The 18,033-nt window shown below is 39.3% G+C and overlaps 1 protein-coding gene across 2 annotated transcripts in view; it reads right to left on the bottom strand.

Moving 5' to 3' along the window:
- LOC121380857 overlaps positions 1-15,887 on the bottom strand; it is a 53,619-nt gene extending 37,732 nt beyond the window's left edge. The window contains exon 1 of one of the 2 annotated variants that reach the window (XM_041509854.1): positions 15,806-15,887. The gene's annotated coding sequence lies outside the window, so the exon portion shown is untranslated. The remainder of the gene's footprint in view (positions 1-15,805) is intronic. The other variant, XM_041509853.1, reaches the window with a different exon arrangement.
- Between the last annotated feature and the right edge of the window lie 2,146 nt (positions 15,888-18,033).

Genomic DNA, 18,033 nt, shown 5'->3' with positions numbered 1-18,033 from the left:
ATGAAAAAAAAGAAGGAAAAAAGCCCACTTATTGAGAACGGTTAAATTAATACATACCATGTACCTTATTTCTGAAGGAGGCGACATGTCGAAGGTTGATTTATAGTCATTAATTACCAGTACAGACGGCAAAACAAGTAAAGAAACGACAAACGTTTTAAGGACTATATGTGGCAACCTGTAATTAGCGGCCACCCGTCTTATGCGGTCGCTTTTCTCTACTCCCTTGTGTGACCGCTTAAGACAGATTACTTTCAATTATCTTGTAATCGTAATCGTAATCGTGACATTCTGCTATTGCTAGCGGTGTTTCTCTCAAGGTGTGTGTTCTCTATAGACCAAATAACTTTCCAGTCAGATGGAAGTGCCAGTTTTGTGTTCTTTGGCTCTATTACAGGTTTGGTATCCACTCTCGTAGTACTGTAGGGTGATCTATTTGTGGGTGTGCATTATGGGTAGGACTAAAGGCAATGTGAAATATATATTGTTCCATATTATTTCAGTTATTAAAGTTTATTTAACTTTTTCGTTGTTTCATTGCTTGGTCACTATGGTGTAATGTATGTATGTATGTATGTACGTATGTATGTATATATATATATAGTGAAACCCTTGGTTGTTAAGTAATATATATATACTCGTGGAAAAAAAGTTCCTGTGCACCTAATAATTGCATATATAATATAATTTACTTGAAATCTGCTTGACGTCATTTTTGTTATCATTGGACTCTAAAACTATTCTATGGATTCTCATCACTCAATATGTGTTGGTATCTAATCGTCGACAGTGTGATGCCGAGCCTCCAAGAAAATGAACTTCTACGAACGATGGGTATGATTGAGGTTAGAATGTCACAAACGTTGTTTTGGTGTCCATTGGTGTTCATCAGAAAACTATGCAGTGTCTGCGGAGATGTTCTATGCAGTTTAGGGATACTAGGGATCTTTCATGTTTATGGAGTCGACACGTGACGTCACGTTAACAAGTCGTCAATATCAAGCGGGTACACATATGGAATCATTTGGAAATGACAAGTTTAACATCCCTGAGTTAAGGCCAATTAGTAGAAGAACTGTACGCAAGAGAGTAGATGATCACAAAGTACGACCATGACAGTACATCAATACGTTGTTCTGTTACATCGTCACTGACGGCGCACCAAGCATTGTGTAGACCGCACTTCAGGTGCAGAAGATAGGAGAGAATCACTGTACTTTTAACAGATAAATAGTACTTCTATGTAAACGTTAACACAATATTTGTACATTTTAAAAATATACGTCTTACTGAAATGTTAATGATACACGGAACTTTTTTTCTGTGAGTATATATCTATATATATATATATATATATATATATATATATATATATATATATATATATATATATATACACATACATACATACATACATACATACATATAAAAATAAATAATAATAATAATAATATAATATGTAATGGAAGATTGCGGAAACCCTGGAAATGGTTCCATCAACTGGTATTAAAGTCGACGACTCTCACATTTCGGACCCTCGTTTTGTACACAATAAATAAAACATCCAACTGTAATTTTTTAATATGATATATTTGACAAAAGGTGCTTTTTATTTCTTTCATCCTTTAAAACTTAAAATTAATATTGTGTCCAGAATTATGAAAAAAAAAAAAATACCGACCAGTAAATAGCGTTCAATTGTCTGCTTGTTTTAGAATTTTGAGGGGTCAAGGTTAGTAGACCACTTTTTATTTAATGTGGCGAAGCACTGTAATAACAGCTGATTTTGAATTTGAATGACGTCAATATTCCAATGACGTCACTTTGCATCTCCTTACAATAAGGTCTCACTACACTGATGTCATCTGCCATTGAAACCCATGTTAAATTGCCCAACTTCAAACGAAGATTGCCAATAGAACGGGTTCTCGTTGGCACTAGCATACACCATTGCGAACATACATTATATAAACATTTATTTTCACTCCAAAATTGAGAACATTTCCCTCTCAGTTTTTTGCTATGACCGCATCTAGCTGTAGTACTGGTCCGAACAGGTGGTTCATTAACCGATTCACTCCGACTGTCACTTGCGCTATATACCCATGTCCCAAAAGGTCGATGCACAATATTACAAAATAACATGGGCAAAATACAGCCAGAAGGCTTACCATTAAACATACATATTGTTTTAATTCTTCACCATTTCCTAGAAGTGAATATGTGAACCATAACATGTGTCACAATTAGGAACTATAGTGGACCGTCATCAATCAACTCTCACCCGGAAGTGATCTGTGTAGTGAGACCTTAAAGTCTAGTGACAGATTTTGTCAAACTTGGTTTGAAGTCAATTTGATAATTTGGGTCATTTACACCATGAAAAGCTATACTAGAGCCGTGTAACTTATGAACTCTTAACCAATACACCAAAAGATAGATGCACCATACCATCCAATAAAACTTCATATCACATTGTTACTCCTTGGTTATCCACACAATATATGGCCATCAAACAAGGAGCCACTATATGGTAATGTATGACCTTGTTGGTAGTTCTCATATGGGGAACATACAAAGAAGCTATAGAGAGTAGTTATACCCGGTCTATAAGGTATTTCAATTTCACTATTGCATCATCCAAGATGGCCGCCAAACTGCGCAGTAGGGGATGATGCAAGATGATGCAATGCTGACGTCACTAGGCCCGCGTCTAGAAGGGTGTGTACACATTTATTTTAAGAACTGACTGATGCAATACGGACGTCACTCTTACAGTGTACATTCCAGTTTTTGTTTTAAGAACCGATGTAATGATCAATACAGTAGTTTGTCCAAATGTGTATTTGAAGACAATGATTACTTAAAAGACATATGTTAATTAATATCCCCCACCCCCTTTTTTATTATATAGCAGCTTATGAAAGAGACCGTTCATTGAACATTGAATACAGGTGTACGAGAGAAGAAATAAAAAATAATGAAGGGATGTGAAACGTTAATAAATGATACATTGATATTTGTATTACACATTTATGAATGAACTAAATGCTGGAACGTTCGGAAGTCTTGCCAATGTTGTACTCGCCTATATTAGAATAATATCCATAGGAAAAATCCACATAGATGCTTACCTGTGAGAATTATTTTAGCCACTAATCTTATGCGATGTAAGGCCCCACAGTCTGGGAGTCAAATTGAAATGTGATATCTGTCAGCTGTGAATCGTTTCGTTGATCTGCATCCTGGTAATCTAAACTAGGTGTGTGCCCACTTGAATTTTGTTTACCCCCCCCCCCCCCCCCCCCAACACACATCTCGATGGCGATAATATATATATATATATATAAATATATACACAGTGTTGGATGTAGGGAAGGGGCGGATAGGGCAGGGGTAGGATGTTAGAGCGGAGTGTCCCTAACGTACATATTTATTTATTTGAAATATGATTTTCGTTTCTTAATATAATATATACTTACTTTTGAAGATACAATACATCTTTAAGTATATCCGTCTAATGCATTTTTAATCCACTCCTCAATACACTGTTTATCACAGTACATGGTATACACTTATGCTAACAGAGAGAAAAATGCAATTGAAACATCCGATTCTGAATGGGATCATATTATTAGGGTGTTAACGTTCCAAGAGGGTCGGTAATGGAGGGGGTGCTAATATACAACGTTTGTATAAGCTGAATGGATCGTGTTTTATGATATGCATTACTGCTTCATGCTCTGGCCCTAATGCTTGACCGCTTAAAGAATTTGAGAAATGATTTACAGAGTGAGACTGAAACCGGATACGCACACTTACGTTTGAACTCTAGACGTGATAAAAACCAGAAGCAATTCTGAAGGGGAGAAAACGAAACAAAACAAAGACCCTGTGTGCTACATTGTACGGCCATGTATGTTTCTGTTATGATACAATATAAGTGTATGGATTTTAACAGGTTATTTCGATATAAAAACCAGAAGTAATATATTGCTCTCTCTCTCACACACACACACACGCACACGCACACACGCACACACCTCCCCCATGATTTCCCCCCAAGTTGGAATTACTTGTAGTATGAACATTTATAATATATTCCGTCAATGAATCACGTCTTAGTACAATGTTTGGCACCAACATTTCAAATGCAATCTGACTCCATAGTTTGTAAGTTTGCGGCGTGGTGCGTCGCGGCGAGTCGCGGAGGGACGGCTGCGGTAAGCGGCGCGCGGCAAGACCGAAGGGATGTCGTGGCGGGACGGACGGGGCGGCTGCACGGAGGGGACGCAATGGCGCGGGCGGGACGGCGGGGGCGGGACGGAGGGGGCGGGTCGTGGCGATCAGCCGGGATCGTCTGGACGTTCATTAAAAAACGTAAAGGGGTGTCAAGCACTGGGTCCACGACCTTCAAGATATTAATCATCGACTATTGAATGTCAAACAGTTGGTAATTTTGACAGGTAGTCTTGGAGGAAATCCGCTATCTTTTATGGGCACTTCCATACAGACAGGACAGCACATACCAATAACACAATCGTGGGTTATTGGATGGAACAATCGGAGCCATGAGCCGCCGATGGGGACTTCGATCTCAGGTGAGTGTTCTAACGAATGAGTTAAATCTCACCCAGTGAAGCATCATGAAGAAATGACTTTATTTGGCGATGATGTTTTACGGCTATGTACTGTATAGTGTACCGCTCATAACATGTATTAATAACTACTTATGGTAGACAACCCTTAAAATGCAACTTTATGCATTCTGAGGATGAGTAAAAAAAAAAAAAAAAAGGCAAGAGTCATATCTTGATTTTATTATTTCACAATCAGTGAACATAAGATACGCATATACAGAAGGTCACATTCAGAGGTCGTAAGGCCAAATACAGTTACTGTTTATTTAGTATAATTGTCCTCATCAATGTCCTCATCAACACTGGTAGCATCATCATCATCATCATCATCGTCGCCACTGTCTGCTTCGTCGAGATATTCACTGATCCAGGAACGATATTTGTTTAATCTGGAACGAATTTGTGGTCTAACATCTGTCTTGGAATCCACCGATTGTAAAATGTTTCTCGAGTTCATGCCTTTGTCAAAGTAATACATGTATGTCAAAACTCGAGAGTACGTTTCTTTAAACAATTTCCATTTTAGAGCCTTCAGTCGTTTTTCGATGTCCTCTTGAGACATATTCATATCTCGGAAACGTTGTTTCTTGTCTTCAAAATAGTCACGATTTATATCGTATTCACGATCGATCATCTGACGTATGCCCTCGTTTTCGAGATCATTAGAGGTATCTCCTTTCTTCTCGTCATTTTCATATGTATTCAAGCGCAGGTGTCCCTGCAAGTTTCTCCCGTCTTTAAAGACGACCCCACACGTATCGCAGGACTGCAGTTTCTTGACCTGTTTCAAAAATGGCTCTACGTCGTCTTCTTCGTCGTCAACACTTTCGTAGGCGGGTATGCCAGGTAATTTCCTCTTAAATGCCCCGTTTGCATTATTTTGGATCCTCTGTAGTAGCCGCACTCGCAGAGCTGTTTCCCCGATCCTGGTGACAAGTCGTCTGGGATGTTCGCTGTTGCGTCTACACTTTTATATCGTTCAGACACACAGGGTCCCGTCTCTAGGCCGTTAGGTCGAAGGCGTAACATTTCGGGCGTGGTAGGTTTGAGGTCCACCATGAGGTGTCCAAAGGGCCTGTGGGTAGCTCCCTCGAAATATTTCATGAAATGACGAGTATTTTCTGGATTCATCTGTCGTGCCAATGTCAGAACGTGTTGCTTGTCGATGGGATTGTTGAACAGCGCCAGGTAATGACAATTTCTTCTCTGCGTCGGGTCTTTACTCTGATAGAGATTCTGATTGATGGCAATCACGGAGAGGTTTCTGTGATGACTCCCTTCTGTAAAAAGGTCCGTGATGCGATAATCTTTATTGGCCGTAGACATCAGGTCATCTAACACGATGAGATTTCTAATTCTGGGATCCAAATAATGGTTGTTTTCCAAATTCGTAGGTATGCCTTGGACGAATTCCACTCGAACCGTTGCCCAAATGATGTCGTAAAGCGGTTGCCATCTTTTGTAGAGCCAGATAATCCGTTGGGGAGGTGGATCGATTCTACCATTCTTCAGTAGTTTGTACACCAAAAATGTTTTACCACACGACGTGGGTCCCGACACGATCATCGTGAAAGAATGTAGCAATTCAAGTGGTGGTGGTGGTGGCAGTTGTGGTGGTGGTGGCGGTTGTGGTGGTGACAGTGGTGGTGGTGGTGGTGGTGGTGGTGGTGTTAGTGGTGGTGGTGGTGGTGGTTTTGGTGGTGGTGGTGGTGGCAGTGGTGGTGGTGGTTGTGAATGACTGGTGTTTTGATGTCGCATCATGGCATCTCTCCTGGAAAATATCTTTTCACACTCAGGACACGAGCTTTGATACATTGTGACAGTGCCGCAGATTCAAATTGAAATGGCGATGTTCGTCTTCCATGGCTCCTTTTATACAGTTTAAAATTGCCTCTGCCGTTTCGAGGCGTTACGCTTATATCCCCCACCACTTTGTTGCTGTTGATTATGTTGCCTTTGGTGTTTGAGTTGAGCTTTAGCCTGTTCCACCACCTGTTGCGTGGGAGAAGTCATAATGACCGGAGGGTTGTTGTGTGACTCTTCGGGCTTCTTACTCTTCTTGTAATCTTTGTCGTACAGTTCCAAGAAACTATCCACGTCCATCCTTTCCCCGGTACTAGATGAAACGATACATTTGCCTTGAGCTTGCAACTGATAATAGCGAGTCTATTTCTCGGTGTCGGGAACGTACAGTGTGTAGTTCATGACGATCAGAACCCGAAAGGCATAGGCTTGAGATGAAGTGTCACGACGACGGATCCGGCGATAAATGAAGCAGGGTGTCCCGTGGGGCTCTTTATATAGACGTGAATGACATCGGTGTTTTCTACTCTGACTGTTAGATAATGATAGTGTGGAAACACAAAAGAGCGCTCTTGCTGTATTTGTCACGACACTCGCTTCTCTTGCTGACGTCCCAGTTTTCAAAGGCAATCTTATGTGTGTTTGCTGATCGCCGCCTCCGCCACGACCCGCCCCCTGCCGTCCCGCCCGCGCCATTGCGTCCCCTCCTTGCAGCCGCCCCGTCCGTCCCGCCGCGACATCCCATCGGTCTTGCCGCGCGCCGCTTACCGCAGCCATCCCGCCGCGCCGCCCCCCCCCCCCCCCCCCCCCCCCCCCCCCCCCCCCCCCCCCCCCCGCCGCAAACTTACAAACTATGGAGTCAGATTGCATTTGAAATGTTGGTGCCAAACATTGTACTAAGACGTGCTTCATTGATGGAATATATTATACATTTTCATACTACAAGTAATTCCAACTTGGGGGGAAATCATGGGGGAGGTGTGTGTGTGTGTGTGTGTGTGTGTGTGTGTGTGTGTGTGTGTGTGTGTGTGTGTGTGTGAGCGTGTGTGTGTGTGTGTGTGTGTGTGTGTGTGTGTGAACAATATATTACTTCTGGTTTTTATATCGAAATAACTTGTTAAAACCCATACACTTATATTGTATCATAACAGAAACATACATGGACGTACAATGTAGCACACAGAGTCTTTGTTTTGTTTCGTTTTCTCCCCTTCAGAATTGCTTCTGGTTTTTATCACGTCTAGAGTTCAAACGTAAGTGTGCGTATCCGGTTTCAGTCTCACTCTGTAAATCATTTCTCAAATTCTTTAAGCGGTCAAGCATTAGGACCAGAGCATGAAGCAGTAATGCATATCATAAAACACGATCCATTCAGCTTATACAAACGTTGTATATTAGCACCCCCTCCATTACCGACCCTCTTGGAACGTTAACACCCTAATAATATGATCCCATTCAGAATCGGATGTTTCAATTGCATTTTTCTCTCTGTTAGCATAAGTGTATACCATCTACTGTGATAAACAGTGTATTGAGGAGTGGATTAAAAATGCATTAGACGGATATACTTAAAGATGTATTGTATCTTCAAAAGTAAGTATATATTATATTAAGAAACGAAAATCATGCGTGTGCGTATCCGGTTTCAGTCGCACTCTGTAAATCAGTTCTCAAATTCTTTAAGTGGTCAGATATTAGGGCCAGAGCATCAAGCAGTAATGACTATCATAAAACACGATCCATTCAGCTTAAACAAACGTTGTATATTAGCACCCCCTCCATTACCGACCCTCTTGGAACGTTAGCACCATAATAATATGATCCCATTCAGAATCGGATGTTTCAATTGCATTTTCCTCTATGTTAGCATAAGTGTATGACATGTTCTGTGATAAGCAGTGTATTAAGGAGTGGATTAAAAATGCATTACACGGATATACTTAAAGATGTATTGTATCTTCAAAAGTAAGTATATATTATATTAAGAAACAAAAATCATATTTCAAATAAATAAATATGTACGTTAGGGGCACACCGCTCTCACATTTCCGTCTCAGTTTTTTGTTATATAACCGCATCTGGTTGCAGTAACGGTCCGAACAGGTGGTTCATTAACCGATTCACTCCGGCTGTCTCTTGCGCTATACACCCATGTCCCCAAAGGACGATGCACAATATTACAAAATAACATGGGCAAAATACAGCCAGAAGGTTTACCATTAAACATACATATTGTTTTAATTCTTCACCATTTCCTAGAAGTGAATATGTGAACCATGACATGTGTCACACTTAGGAACTATAGTGGACCGTCATCAATCAACTCTCACCCGAAAGTGATCTGTGTAGTGAGACCTAACCATATACTGGGTACATGACGTTTCCGTTTTGAGAATGCTGGAAAAATTCCAATGCAAAATTGCCATTGAAAATTTTTTGTTTGAATATTACTAATGCACCTGGATGTGTTTGAAGAAAATCTTTTGATTAAAACATTGTACGTTTTTCAAAATATGGATTTCAAGTGAAATTACGGTAAGATATTCTATACTCATGTCACCTTAGTCTGCGCGGCACAAAAGTCTGCGCACGTTAATGACGTTACATTACGTCTTGAAACAAGTGTCGGGGTATGTTTGTAAACAAACAACGTTAATTTAATTCACAAAACCGTTGTTAAAACAACATATCTTGATTGTGAATATATGTATAAAACTGGTCGATAACAATTTTATTGAAAACGTTATAACGATCAACCTTGTATATCAACTTACACAAGTTTACATAGAAGCTTCAATACATACCTTATTGTAATTTATGAATCCATAAATGAAATGAATGTCTTATTTTATCTGTTAACGTAAACATCCAAGCATACTTTAAATTATTATTTCCCTCCGTGTGACACAATGCAAAATGGCTGCACACGGACTTCGAAGATTGCACTTACAGCATGGCCTATTTTAGCTATAGTCTGTTTCAAAATTATCATTGATTGTCCCATATGTCTAACGAACACTATTTGTATAGTTGTAACACGTTTATTGTTCCATTGTACAGTGGAGGTGAAACAAATATTTTTAAAGAAATATTTTAACTTTAAAATATAACACAAATGCTTAGGTGCGCAAACTTAGGTGCCACCAGTGTATTTATTGTGTACGAAGCCAACACGTGCAGCCAAGAGCTGTCAACGATGGTCGCTTTTTTTTTACAAAAAAAGAAAAAAGGTATAATATAAGTGGTCAATAAAATAAATATGTTTACGAAATATCTTGATCAACTACGATCACCCGAAAAATAATAAAATATCAGTTAAATATGACTATTGACTTTGTTGCGTTCGGCGAAGTGCTTTTTATATTGCATGTTGTTTAGAGATTAATTTATTTAACAGCTGACACTGTCGAATTCGTTCTCAACTCAAACTGTGTCTGGTATATGACTGGTACCGGTACATTAAATATGTTTAACATGTCATACATTTCATACCGTCTCGAATAAAGTCATTGGTGGAACTTCGATTGCAATACCCTTGTCGATTTAACAATCAAGGGGGAGCAACTGACTTAAATATTATTCCCGAAAGCGAATCCGATTCCGTCAATACACCAAATAGAAAACAAAGCTATGCCCAATACCAAAATTTAAACACATTGATGGGGTCTTTTTACCACGCGCGCGTTTAGTGATTCAATTGTTACTTTTCTAGATTCCTGTTTTTACAAACTATGAATTCTTGTCTGTTAATGATAACATTATAATCATCATGGTAGACATACAGCTACTCACAGGCGTACGGGCTCCAGTTCTTCTGGGGGTGGGGTGGGGGGGGGGGGGGGCGAATTTAAAGGATTTAAAAAAAAATACCCGTATTATCGACATTGCACCATCGGCGAATGAAGATGGGAAATCTTTTTTCTAAGTAAACTGATCACTAGACGTTCCAAATGTTTTTCAACATATTAAAACCCCATCACAAATAGCTCCAGAATACACCTCTGAGCATCTACATTTAAAACATTTCCAGGGAAGCATGCCCCGAACCCTCTTTAGACCTTCGGGCGCTCGATTCGGGTGCCTTCCGCACCCATGATATAAATTTAGTTCCACCCAATATCCCAACGCACCGCCCTGCAAATATGGCTGGCTACGGGCCTGCTCTCCTACCTTGAATTATAATTACATTTCCCCCAAATTTTGTCCAGACACAAGTGAAAAAACCATTACAGTTGAGATCGCCGTCCAAATTTGTTTACCACTTTACAAAAATGTATTTGTATTACAAAACGGTCAGGGTCCAAATCAGTTTTGCCATTATAGATGAATTTAGATTTGACAAATTTGACAATGTATATAGACTTACATAATTAATATCGCTATCCGACACGTCTGTCATGATATTCTAAATAGTGGGAGAGATAACCCATCTTCATAAATCAAGGCTAATATTCGTTCCTCGTATTCAGCCTTGATACATGTCGTCAAGAAATCGTGCCACAAAATGCTTATATTTCATTGGATGCGATGAGATCTGATTGCAACGAATCGCAACGCTCCTTATAGATTCCCTTGTTGTTGTAAACAAAGATGGCAGCGTCAGCGTCCGTGGAAACGTGTCGTGTTTGTCACGATATGTTTAAAAAAAAGGTTTCGGCGGTTAATTTTTGATATTGCTTTCAAGATTGTCACATGTTACCGATGCTGTGATTGGTCAGTGATGTCATCGTGTAAGTGACATAATCGGTGTTACACATTGTCTTCCAATAGAGGGCGCTAGTAGTGGATATCAGTAATCTTGACTACATGTATCACGGCTGAATATGAGGAACGAATATTAGCCTTGATTTATGAAGATGGAGATAACCATGCATATGGAATTTTTGACCGAAGGTGTTAGCCTGAGATAAAAAAAATGAAACATTTGCGGGGATCAAATAGACAATAACACCCGCAAATATAAAACTCAGTATGGTTATGTTCATTGTAAACTGAATCGTTTTTCTACGGAACTAACTTTTTATTTGGTAGGCCCTATTTCACTGAAATCATGACACTGATCAACATACGTTTGGTGATGCCCGCAACCAGTGCAACGAGCGAACGTTCGTTTTCGGCCTTGCGAACAGTAAAAACATACCTACAGGCTACGTACAGCAAAGGTTAAATCACCAGATGCTTTGCATGTACATAAGGACAGATTGGACAGCTTGGATATGAAATCTGTAGGCAATGCATTTTGCTGTGGTCATGACAAAAGAGTGTTCAACTTCGACAAATTTCAGGGCCGTACCCTCCGGGTAGTACCCCCTCCCTAGGATTTTGATCAGGCTACGGCCCTGAATTTTGTTTACCGGTAATACACCTCCCCCAAAAAACAACAACAACAAAAAAAAAACAAAAAAAACAAAACAAATGGCATTCCTGAGACATCATCGGAGACACACCCTCATTTACCCCCCTCCCCCGCCCAACAAAACAAAAACAAAAAATAAAAAAAATAAAAATAAACATGGGTCATGGAAAGAATCGCCTTCCAGTGGTGTGGCCTGAATGCATTTATAAACTTTCAAAAATGTTTTAAAAATTTAACTAAACGCTCCATAATGTTTTACTGTATAATTTGCATTTCTTTTTATATAAAATAGCAACACATTTTACCACAATAAAATATTATTTATAATGTCCAGAAGCCATTAAAATCGTTTTTCCAGTATCTACATTTCAAAATGTTCACAGGGGAGCATGCCCTTGGACACCCCTAGGAAATTCGCTATTCCGCCGCTCCAATGTCACAATCGTTCTGGCGGCCCCGTTATCGACTTCGCTGAGATCGCATAGGCCAAAATACATGCAGTTTTCTGCCGTCTGTCATTTTGCTTTTTCTATGGAATACTCTTCAAGAGGGGTGAAAGCCTCCAAAGTATGTGACATAATTAATATAAAATCAATGTTCTCTAGTGGTATCTTTAAAAAAAAAAAAAAAAAAAAAATTAATATGATGTCATCACCTTTGCTTTTATATCGTAACATTTTATGACGTTGTTAGTTTAAGTCATATCCTCTCACCCCTCTTAAAGAGTATTCCATAAAAAGTCAAAATGGCAGCCGGTGTAAAATTACATGCTTTTTGCCCTATGCGATCTCAGTATGTGGAATATGTGTCATTGTAATGGTTGTTTCAAGATTTCTGTCTGGACAAAATGTGAGTAAAATCTAACGAAAAATTAAGGTAGGAGAGCAGTTTATCGTAGTTGTTAACATTTTGGTTCGGACTTTAGAAACCAATAAGTGATACATGACAAAATTGTAATAAAGTTAAGCCTACTGGAACACCTTGACTTCTAATCAGCGGTTATTGGAAGGAAGGAAATGTTTTATTTAACGACGCACTCCACACATTTTATTTACAGTTATATGGCGTCAGACATATGGTTAAGGACCACACAGATATTGAGAGAGGAAACCCGCTGTCGCCACTTCATGTGCTACTCTTTTCGATTAGCAGCAAGGGATCTTTTATATGCACCATCCAACAGACAGGGTAGTACATACCACGACATTTGATAAACCAGTCGTGGTGCACTGGTTGGAACGAGAAATAGCCCAATGGGCCCACCGACGGGTGGGCGATCCCACACCGACTGCGCGCTTTACCACTGGGCTACGTCCCGCCCCTGCGGTTATTGGATGGCAACCGCAGTTACATCGACGCATGGTCAGATTGATTGATTGCAAACTTAAATTTACGACATTCGTGTTTTGCTCTTAACTATCTATGATAAGAATAAGAATAAGAGTAATTTGTTTACATAACACCCGAATATGGGCAGAGAAAAATAACAATATAATATAGGGCAGTGACCCTAGTATTCGACCAGTACTCAGTATTCGACCAGTTTATTTAATTAGAAAGAAATGTTTTATTTAACGACGCACTCAATACATTTTATTTACGGTTATATGGCGTCAGACATATGTTAAGGACCATACAGATTTTAAGAGGAAACCCGCTGTCGCCACTACATGGGCTACTCTTCCGATTAGCAGCAAGGGATCTTTTATTTGCGCTTCCCACAGGCAGCATAGCACAAACCATGGCCTTTGTTGAACCAGTTATGGATCACTGGTCGGTGCAAGTGGTTTACACCTACCCATTGAGCCTTGCGGAGCATTCACTCATGGTTTGGAGTCGGTATCCGGATTAAAAATCCCATGCCTCGACTGGGATCCGAACTCAGTACCTACCAGCCTGTAGACCGATGGCCTGCCACGACGCCACCGAGGCCGGTTTTATTTAATTAATTACCATACTCGTTTAAACTGAATAGTATATAGATTTTCCAAACGTATTTTGAACATACGCGACAGGGTGAACATTCTTTCTTCCGGAAATGCAATAGCAGACCATAACCATGTGAATGAACGTAAGTATATATTCATCGGCTATAGTGATAATATGAAAGTCGGCCATTTTTATAGCATGCTATTACACCATCCAACATACCGTGAACATTTGCAATACTTTTAATCCATTTGAAATCTTTGAAAATGTCTTTAATGTTTTTATTTATAATCAAATGGAGCTGGCAATGCAATGTGACCTCAGTCATTATAATTTCGATCACGTGACCACGTGATCAAATAATGACATATGATAGAGGATACATTCCCAAAATAAACTCCCAAGAACCACACATTTACTACTTTTATGTCTTTTGGTGCTGTTTGTCAGGACTTACACAATTAAGTTTTCTTTTATTTTCAGTCTAATATCATTATTTGTAAATTAAGATAGGACCAAAGAGACTTCATCAGAAAGTAATTGTGCGTGTGTGAATGTGCATACAAGCATGTGCGTGCGTGCGTAAATGCATGAATATGTGTTACAGTTGTTAAAATCCACACTTTTTGGATTTATTGTCCGAACCAAATTGTTAACAACTACGAAAAATTACTCTCCTACTTTTAATTGCCTCCAAAGTTTGTCCAGACAGATATCTTGAAAAAACCCATTACAGGTAGTACTAAACCAAATAACTTCCGGCTGGGTCAAAGTTCGAGGTGCACCCAACTTTTGATAGAGAAGTGAACACCACAAGTCCTGTGATTGGTTATAAATGTGAGTGTGTTGGTTGTAAAAAATAATAATTTCATCTGGGTAAAAAAAATGTGCAATTTTATTTCATCTAGTACCAATGTGTCAAGTAGCCTTGTATTTGAAACATGTATGGGGTACCTGTAAAAAAAAGTACTCGAATTTTGTGCGAAACTAGGGTAGTCATAGACGCTACCCGTTATCTCAGAAACGAGCAGCTTGACCCCCATTTTTTTCTGATTCACTTTAAGTGTAAGGGGTGGTAGTATTTATATCCGTGGCGTTTATGTCGGTTGATACGTTGCAGGTAGGAGTTTTAGCCACATATGTTACTATTGTCGTCTATGGGATTTGATTTGGTAGTATACACCATACAATGACAGATTCCACATACCAGATGATAACTATGTCACCTATATCGACTTCGCTGAGAGCGCATAGGGCAAAAAGCATGTAATTTTGTGCTGGCTGCCATTGTGACTTTTTATGGAATATTCTTCAAGAGGGGTGAAAGGATAGGACTTAATCTAACAACGTCATAACTGTACATATTATGATATAAAAGCAAACGTGATGACGTCATATTATTATTATTTTTTATTATTATTATTATTTTAATGATACCACTAGAGATCATTGATTTCATATCAATTGTGTCACACCTTTTGGAGGCTTTAACCCCTCTTGAAGAGTATTCCATAAACAAGCAACATGGCAGACGGCAGAAAACTGCATGTATTTTTCCCTATGCAATCTCAGAAAAGACGATATCGGCGACATCGTTGCAGTCTCATGCTGTATATTTGTAGTGGGTTTTTTTGCGATTTGTGTCTGGACAAACTTTGGAGGAAATCTAACGGTAATTAAAGGTAGGAGAGTAATTTTTTGTAGTTGTTAACAATTTGGTTCGGAAATTAGGTAAAAGCAAATATTGTCAGAAGTGTAGAGCCGTAAAAAAACATCAATTCGCACTTATGGTGTTCGTGAATTATTTTTCACGAATCCACACACCCTCGTACATTCTCCAATAGTTTATATAGACGTGAAATGCAAACAATTTAAATTACTTCCAACTCATATGCTTTCACGCAACTTAAATTTAAGCATCTCTTTACAAAATTGCAAATGATATGTCGTAGCTAAGATGGCTTCGAAAATACGGGTCCTGGGGTCACTGAATATCCCCTAAATATCTTTTCTTTTAAACTATAAAGAATATTTGTCTTCAGAATTTTTGCTATTTAAATTAATTAATTGGACTTACCGCAAACAAAGCTGAAATAGGCTAATAATTCCGATATAAATAGTTTTTTTCAGTCGTTGCAAATATGACGTCACTAGCTAAATATGACGTCACTAGCTAAATATGACGTCACTAGGTCATGCGACACATGCGTATGAGACGGGGTGGGGAGGGGAGGTGGTCAATGCCCCCCTAGTGCTGGATCGAAGCCTAAAAAACAATGAATTCAAAAACTGTTGATTTTAACAGTTGTAACACATATTCATGCATTTACCCACACACGCACACATACTTTCTACCCCTGCGCGTGCTGTAACCTCACCGTGGTGCAGGGGTGTAACATTCTCTTTGAGAATGGCCAATACAGCACAAATTGAAATTTTGAGTAAAAGTCAGTATCTATCTGTGATATTTGTATTTTTGCACAGTTCTTTACACTGTTTTTATTTAAATCTTGAATTTTTATACTTATGTTGATCAACACCTTATTTGTTTGCATAACCATAGTTTGACACCCAATAGCCGATGTATTTTTCGTGCTGGGGTGTTGTTAAACATTCATTCATTCATTCACATACTTTCTCTTTGGTCCTATTAGTATTAGTCCAGTCAATATACGATTTGACCTCAACATAATTGCAACATAACTTTTTTTTTTATAGCATGACGAACTTCAGTTGCATATAAATATCATACTAAAAGTCCCAAGTAATCCTTAAAGGGGAACATCTTATAATTATAATTTTTAAAAAATATGCCAAACAATAGAGGTTATGCACTGACGTCACGATTTTGACCTGTCCCCGGATGTTCCGCTATGTTGGAGATATCAACCGAGTAAACAACGTGTTAGAGCAGTGTGGAAAAGAATATTTGTTTTGTACTTTAATCTCAACTCCTCTGAGAATTCAAAATTTGGGACATGGCTAGTAAAAAAACCGATAAAGTAGCATGCAGCTATCGGGAAAGCCTTGCAAATGCCGAACGTTTAAGGTATGAGGCAAAACTTGAGGTGATCGGTGGTGCAGACCCGTATGAAATCCCAACGTCGGACTGGACAACAGACAAAGAACTCCTGCCGTCCATATCGTATTTTGATCTTTTGAACTATTTAGTGTTTTCTCCAAGTCCCTATACGAACGTTGCTTGTTTTTGTTTATATCGTTGATTTCCCGCGCATGCGCACTGCCTGGTTGGCAGAAGTAACCACGCAGCATGGCAGAGTGTAGCGATTCCGATGTTATTATGCCTCATGTTTCTAATGTCAGTCTTTCACAATATGTATTGAATCTCGATAGTATAGCTAGATCAAGGTATGAAACAAAACTGAAAGTTCACCAGGGTACAATATCTTTGCCTGATCCATATAATATTCCTCAGGACCAGTGGATAGAAGCCATGAACAAATGGCCACCAGTGGAATATGCAGACATGTACAACTACCTTGTAAACACCCCCGGCATCTACACAAAGGAAGCGATGAGGGCCTACAAATCACTAGACGGTTACAATTTTTTCATTTAGGGCCATGTACATACATGTTTGTTTTATGAGATCGCTGAAGATAGTCCAGTGTGCTTCATAAAAGCAAGTGTTACCCCATCACAGAGTGTCACCAAGAAACCACACGAGCCCTGGGTGTGTCTGGACAAGAAACAGGGATATGTGATATCAGCACACTGCACCTGTATGGCCGGGTAATATTCTTTTGCTATTATCTGTGTTCAGTTTTCACATGCTTTGTTAAAATATGGGGGGTGGATTTGACATCTTCAATAAGGAGAGAAATTGCAAATAATGTCTAGTTTGTTTTTATAATTTGATTTATTATATTATATATTTATTTTTAACATCTACAGACACAATAGTTTTTTCAAGGGTAAAACCAGAAGGATTTATTAAACTTCAAATCTAGCAAACACATATATCATATGTCAAATATATACATGTACCGGCCTCGGTGGCGTCGTGGCAGGCCATCGGTCTACAGGCTGGTAGGTACTGGGTTCGGATCCCAGTCGAGGCATGGGATTTTTAATCCAGATACCGACTCCAAACCCTGAGTGAGTGCTCCGCAAGGCTCAATGGGTAGGTGTAAACCACTTGCACCGACCAGTGATTCGTAACTGGTTTTAACACAAAGGCCATGGTTTGTGTTATCCTGCCTGTGGGAAGCGCAAATAAAAGATCCCTTGCTGCTAATCGGAAAGAGTAGCCCATGTAGAGTAGACAGCGGGTTTCTCCTCAAA

Source organism: Gigantopelta aegis, chromosome 9, assembly GCF_016097555.1.
Source record: "Gigantopelta aegis isolate Gae_Host chromosome 9, Gae_host_genome, whole genome shotgun sequence".
NCBI lineage: Eukaryota > Metazoa > Mollusca > Gastropoda > Neomphalida > Peltospiridae > Gigantopelta > Gigantopelta aegis.
The sequence above is the reverse complement of the archived record's forward strand: the minus strand, read 5'-3'. Positions and strand labels throughout refer to the sequence as shown.